The sequence below is a fragment of the Molothrus ater genome, chromosome 3 (assembly GCF_012460135.2).
Source record: "Molothrus ater isolate BHLD 08-10-18 breed brown headed cowbird chromosome 3, BPBGC_Mater_1.1, whole genome shotgun sequence".
Taxonomy (NCBI): domain Eukaryota; kingdom Metazoa; phylum Chordata; class Aves; order Passeriformes; family Icteridae; genus Molothrus; species Molothrus ater.
Window position 1 is genome coordinate 90652220 of NC_050480.2, and position 7681 is coordinate 90659900.

Sequence of the window (7681 nt, forward strand, 5' to 3'; positions counted from 1 at the left end):
TGGCATTCAAATTCTCTCTAAAAAGAAGAAGCCTCAGGTAGCCAATTCTCCACCTCTAACACATCTCTGCTCTGTCCTGTAAGAAAATATTTTAGAGCTTTTATACAAAATGCAAAGAAGCCAAACAAAACCAAACCACAGAATAATGAACGAGAATTGTAGCATTTTTCTAAATATTCTAAATTTTGTTTCTAACAGTTCTTATTAGTGAAAATGCAGAATTAATGACTGTTCAGTAATAGCAATGCAGAGGAGATTGTAGCAGAAGAAACACAATATTCTTGCCTGATGAGATGTGGAACTGCAGGTGCACAACTGCAAGTGTAGATAAGGGCACTGCACAATGTTTTTTCCATTCCTCCTGTCATTTAGTTTTCTGACTCTTTATGCTCATCATTACTGTCTCTTCCTCTTAATAGGGACAGCAGTGGGAATTTTTAAAATGCAAAGGAATTCAGCTGAGGGAAGAGGAGAGGTAGCACAGAAATTCATATTGTGGCTGACCAGAATGAGGATGGAGCTTCATCTGCAGCAGCTGCAGCATCAGCCCCGGGTTTAGTGGCACACAGCCAGAAACTGCATTTACAATTAGAGCACAAACTCTGCAGAAATTCATTCTACCAGTCCTTTTCACTTCCCAAATCTTTAGATTTGTGTGTAGTTAGCAGCTGTCTGAGGTTTAGCAGAGACATAGAAAGCAAAGTAAATAACAACTCTCACTGCAGCTGATTTAGAACTGACAACAAAGAAAAAAAGCAACAAAACAACAACAGAACAACAGTCTTGAAAGGAACATTACCACAGAGTTAAAAGCTTTGAATTCCTTCCAGATCTGTGGTGGTTTAAACAGAAAGAAAGAGAGGAGCTTTCCTGCACCACTTACAACAATTATGACTATGTTATAAGAATAAAGCTGTATGGTTGCATTTGCATGTTAATAAAAATCATATAAAGAAACAAGCTTCTGAATTTTTGTCATTTCTCTGTACTACACTCTCAAAAAAACTTTTCAAGGTAGCAGATCTACAAACCAGCTGTCCAAGCTGACTTTCAACAGTGTTGTTGACAGGCAATTGTACTTACAAATTCAGGGTTCAAAGTTGCCAAAAATGGATTCTGGTTTTCCTTCAAACTCTGTTGAGTTCCTCTGTTTGTCATGTTTTAAAAAAAACAATATTTAAATGGAAAGCATATTTTATATACGTTTCAAGATGAAACTTAATTAGAAGCTAAGACTAAAACATTTATGGATCCATAGTGAAGTTTTAACAGAAGCCACCCCTTCAAGTTTGATGCAAATCGACAGATATAAATAATTAATAAAAAGTGGATTACTCACACACTGTGTTCATATCATTGTAGCGATATCACTTTCACAAGGGATAATTTTAATATTAAGTGGAAGCTGCAGAAAAACTATGGGTAAATGGCACTTTCATAATCTAATTTAAAAACTGACTTATACTTGTTAGATATACCCTACTTCCCTTAAAAGTGCGAGGTGCTAGTCAGGCTTTGAATAAGCTCACCTCTCTACTCTCAGGGGTTAAAACAGTTTCTCTGACAGCCAGCAAATATCAATAATCAGATTCTTGGATAATTGTCCCAACTTCCCCAACACTTGCATTTACCTCTAGAAAAGTTTAAATCCTGAAAAGGAAGAATAAGTCACCCCCAGTGCTTGCAGTTAGTCTTCGCTTTAATTTTATTTGATTCATCCTGTGCCAAACTTTGTGCTCTTTTGTCCACCTGTGGGAACCTATCAAGGTTGTCCTTGTACAGATCCTCTCATCCGGTCCTTTTGGTAATGCCTTAGCACAGCATTCTTTTTCCTTGGTGTTTTGATCACAGAATAAATTCTTTTGAGGTATCGTATTACACCCTATTTCATGAAGAGCCTTGTTCCTGGAAAGCTCCTATTTCTGTGAGGAGTAGAGGGGAAAAAACCTTTAAAGGCTTCTGGTTCAATCTTGTAAGCCACACAAAGAAAGAGGGACAGGCAGACTTCATTCTGATAAATTCCAGGTATTGTTTTCTAAATATTGTGTTGTATATGAAGCAGACTTATTCCAACAAAACCACTCATGAGTCACGGGCATTATATCCTAGTTTATCCTGCAGATGACAGTTCTGTCATAATTTATCATAATAACCTGCAGTGCCTGCCAAGCCCAGCATTAGTAAGTAATGAAACAGAAATGTGCTCCATGTCACTGAGATTTGATAAGCTACATGACACAAAGCCTTACCAGAAGACCATGTTCACCCACTGAAATTGGTAAGCCATGTCCACTGCTGGATATCACGAGTGTGCCTGACTGCCCAAGCTCCTCCAGGTTATGTCTGCTTTATTTTGGAGTTTGAGAAACAGGTAAACCTAATTTCCTGTTACTCTGCCCAGATTTTGCCGTGCTGTGCAGAAGAGCACTTCTGCAGTGGAAGCCAAGGTAGTTGTGTCTTTCCAAAGCCTATTGGAAGGGAAGGAGGAAGCCTAAGCTCCATTCTGCCTTCAGACATGAGGCTCTCAAGTCCTCACAGACCCTTGCACTGAAATTCAGTTGTCCTGAAGTTGTCTGTAAGGAACTGGCTGATCTGAGACCAGAGGAAAGGAAGGGTTTCACATTATCCCCAGGCTTCCTAGCAAGGGTAGCTCTCTCTGCAGCTCATCTGTTGTATTTTCACAGATTCATGTCCTTCTCTAGGCAGGGATGACCTGACAAGCATATTAATATTGGTGTGCCTTGCAGGTATTGACTCAGATGTTTAGGTTGTGATAGGCTGTAGTGCACATGCTGCCCTGCTCAGCCCATCTTCTCCTTCTTGTAGCTCAAGTCATAGCTCAGATGGGCCTGTGAGTGGGGCATTCTCCCCTGCAGGGATAAATGGGATGTGATCAGGCTGCTGGAGACTGCAAAGGCAGGACATGAATATAATTCCACATTCCCTTATATATGAGAGAGGACATTCAGATATTCGTTCTCTGGTCCTCTACAAAGGCTGTCATTTTATGCTGAACCCTTAGGGCAGGTTGTGAAGCTCCAATCTAGCCTAGAATTTGTAGTATTTTCCTTCCTGCTGTCTCCTCCATAGTAGAGGAGGATACTGACATCAGGGATCACCTTCTGCCAGAAGCATGCTTGCTCACAGAAGATTTATAGTCATGTATTCACTGTTGCAGAGAGGATCTTGATCAACCAGGTCTGCACCTCTTCAGAAATCATGTCATTGAACTACCAGCTAACTCACCATAAAAAGTTATTACACTGCCTTCTGTGAGGCATTGCTTGCTGGGAGCCAATTTCTTTTATTAGATAAACCGGGAGAAACAAGTATAATCAGACAGGCAGACTAACATGCACACAGTATTTCTGGTCTGAAGGAGAACCTACATCCTCAAAGCCAAGTACAATTTGAATGAGGTTTTAACTTGATTTATGTTAATCTGTAAATGGTTTGAAAGAATATGTGATTGAAACCTGTAAAGCAGAGGTTGATATTAGAGAGACATACAGCTCTAAGATTGGTAGCTCCAAAAAAGGAGAGAGAAGTAGTTTACTCCTTACAGAATAGATCTGGAAAGGTAAATCAAGGATGGGAAGTAGGCAGAAACCAACATTCTTCTCCAGTCTGTGGTTTTCAGTATGCAGCACAGTTATGAAGGATGCTTGCCAGACTCTTCTGGTTAAGGTAAGCACTTTGAGGGCCATGAGAGAGGTAAAAGGAGCACTTCTCTGAAAATGCTGACAATATGACAATATGACAATAAAGAGGTATTTGCTCTGTGCTATGGCACAGCAGCAGTCTGGTTTCTTTAAAATTCATAGACCAACCTACCCACTTCTACAAATACAGCTACAGTCCAACATAAAGAGCTCAGATACTGAACAGTCATTACAATGACAACATTCATTTAAGAAGGATGTTCCTTCTTAAAACCTCATGGGATTGGGGACCCCCTTAAATAGACCTTATTATGTTATAGGAACACTGGTTATAATACATGCACAGTTGTCACTTAGCACCAGCACTGGTGAGTGTATGGAAGAAATACACAATCAAGAGTGACCCACCATCTATAGACAGAAAAGATTCTTGGTGGGAAGGAATTGACTGCTTTCTTCAAGATGGTTGGCAGAGACTCCTAAAATTTTAAGAGTTTCCATTTCTGTTAGGCACTTTAAATATTAAACATCACTTTAGAACATCTCTCATTTAACCTCCAGTGAAAATATAGCTCTTTAAAGGGCTTGCTGTTTTAAAAAAATCATTTTGCATACACGGTTTGTGTAAAACCACAGCTCCCTGAAGCCTGCATGTAACTGGCTTTTAGGCCTCTTCAGCTTTGAAAAGTTTTCCTTGATAAAGCAAGATATTCTTGCACTACAAACAGGTTTTTAAGCATCTAATCTTTGTAAGTCATATTTCTTCAAAGAAATAATCTTTCTGCTTGGACTAGGATAGAGCTTGGAAATTGGTATTAATATTTAAGTACATGCTGTTTGTATAGTAAAATACCTTCCATCCAGAGGTCTCAAGACTTTAGGCCAGCTTCAAATCCAACTCTTGAGTTCAACAGAGTTGTTTGAGCTGCCTCCTGTGTCAGAGAAAAGGTCTCAGGGTCTTTTATCTTCTGCACAATCAGATTTAAAGTGCTCCAGAGGCCAAATAATCTCTGTGGCTGGAGAGCATGGAGAACAAGGATGACCAATACAGGAATCCTCTGGCCAGCACAAGGACAGGAGGTCAGGACTTCTCCCCAGAAACTAGGTGAGCTATATTCATTCCTTCATCTTTAAATGAGGCTGCCCCCATCATAAAGGTCTTGCTGGTAAATTGAAAAGGCTGAACTTGCTAACCTGCAGGCCTTTCTTCCCTGAGGGTCTGGCAGTTGTAGCTTCCAACAGTTCAAAGATTATTTTATAGTATGGAAAAGTTTTTCTCTACAGCATTGATAGGTAGCAGCCTTGCTTCAGTGAGAGTCCTGGGTCAGAGGCTGTGTGAGTATGGAATTTATAAGTCTGTACTCAGAAAAGGTTTTTGGTGACCGTCCAAAATCTTTCTTAGTCAGAGAAAAACCAACTCTTTTGAGCTGCCTTAGGTCAAAAACAGTGTAATGACTCTGCCAGGCCTAACCCAAGCCACACTGTGTTTTGAAGTCCACACTGTTCCTGAAATCCCCATTGACAACTTGTTCTCAAATGAAACTCAGTGGGACAGAGAAAAGGGCAGAGGTGAGTGCCACCAGCTTCAAGCAGCATTCAGCCCTCTGTGGAGTCTGGGCAAACACATGGAACAAGTATTCCCAGAAAGAGCAAAACAAAGCTGCTACAAGAACATGCTGTAGTTAAGCAAATGGTTTAGAAAGTTAAGCTAAAATGAGAACACCAGGTATGTTTAAACTGTCAAATATGATAAAGCCCTTCAGTCACAATAGGCCTGATATGCTACTCCTCTTGCAAGGGTAGTGTTTGAGAATGGAGTGAGATTCTAACAGCTCAGTAATACCAATAATAGGCAGCTTTTTGGAATCATACTGTACACCTTGTAATGAAACTAATGGACCTTATCTGTACAGATCAAAACAAAATAAGATTTTAGTATTTAAAAAGAACACAACAGTCATAAATTGGCATCAGCTTGATATGGATATAAATGTGAAACAATTCACAGTGCTGGTTTTATGATCAGTGTGAGTGGAAGTGATATGCCTGAAGCCTCCTCATGAGAGACACAATTAATGCTGCAGTGCTTCTCTCCAGCAAGAGCTGATTATTAACTTCTTGCTGCTTTTCGGTGTCTTCAAGAACAATTTTTGGATTACACGGGAGAGAATGAAAATGAAACTTATAATATCCATATATCTTTCTTGTAACTTAAGCTCCTAGTAAGCAAGTTCTTGTATATATTTGATAACTCCATTATGATTATGAAAAGTGATAAAGGTCCTCTGAGGTTGTAGCATACAACGATCCTTATATCTAATTTAGAAGTTGCTTATAATTAGGATGGTAAAACCCTGGAAAAGGGGTTTTAAGGCCAGATTGGATGGGGTCTGAGCAACTTGAAGATGCTCACTGCAGAGGGGTTGGACTAGATGGCATTTAAAGGTCATTTCCAACCCAAACTGTTCTATGTTTCTATGATTATAACACCCAGGGAAAAAAATCCTTATCTTGACTCTTCATAGTAGGAAGCAGAGTACAATTCCATATAATGGGGCAGCTCTGTCCTGAAGCAGATAGAGGATAAATGGGAGGGGGGATATTATAGCAAAATGCCCAAAAGGAGATTTGAGAAACACAAAGCATAAAAATATGTTCACACTTTGTGTCCAGGGAAAACACCCTACCTATCAGTCCTGAGGCGAAATATAAAAGTGCACAAAAAAGCTTGATCCCAACTCTTACCTTTGCTACTATGATCAAATCCTCCATCACGAGCAGTGAGATAGTATATTCTGGTGAGTTGTTGATGGAGTATCCTGCCACTGTGCTATATTGTTTGGTTTCAAATATTTCTATGACTTTCCAGGAGGGGAAAAAAAACAACCAACAAGTCAGTTACAGGAATAAAATATAATTGAACTCAATTTTCTTACCATCTTCACAGAAGCAACAAGGGCACAAAAGCAAGGTATGTCAGGAGAACATAAGGCTGGAGATACCAGCACAACCTCATGGTTAAAAACACCTCTCTCAGATTATCAAAAACTTACAATTGGTATCAGAAAAGAAACAAAAGTGGTGGCTGAACTACTCACAGTGCTACTAGCTAGTACTGAAAAGTGCAGGACTGGTGGCACAATCTGCTTCCTTGCTGAGAAGCTGACTTGAAGCTTTCCAACGCTGATGGATAACAATGGGAAGAATTTATGTCATGAAAACTACTCACAAGCAAAATACTGGGCGACAGCCAGGGAAGATGGAGAAAAGATTGCTAAAGCTGAGAAATACAATGTGTACTAAGTATTAAACAGTAGGAGAGTGAAGGGAGTTAGGGAATTAGACAATAAACAAGTGACAAGTAGAGCCCTAAATTAATTTAATCAGGCATGAAAAATCATAACAAATTTTGAAGAAGAGTGAAAGCAAAATGCCAAGAGGCTGAAAATTAAATAAAGGTGCAGAGAAAACACAATGGGTTTAAATTGCTTTAATTTAAAAATGAAACCATAGGAGGAACATTTATCATTGTACAGGGGAAAAGAGACAAAGAGCTCTCTATCATCCTTCATCCTTCATTCTCTATCATCCAATTTGGACAAGTCAGCTTCAAAACATGGGAGAAAGCTACTTGTGTGTATCATTATTTGAGCCTGATAATAAGCTTTTCTGTAACACCCTCTCACTGCCACAATACTGAAGCAGATTGTGTGGAGCCATGGAGAAAAGATTGCTAAATCTAAAGGTCTGACCCAAGCAGTCCATGGCTAAGACAGGAACCAAAGCCAGATGACACTTGAAAAACCATGAGCCAAATGCTGCTGGTACTTGAGACCATTCTTTCGTGCTGCTGCATGGCCAACACACTGGCATGGCTATACAGGTCATCCCCAAGCAGCACCAGAGGACAACCAGGGCTTTGCAAGCTCTTGTTTACAGCTATGGAGAAGACCCAGACTCCTGCATGTGTTCCCAGATGTTCCTGCCTGTGTATCTTTAGAAGCTCTCTGACTTTCACC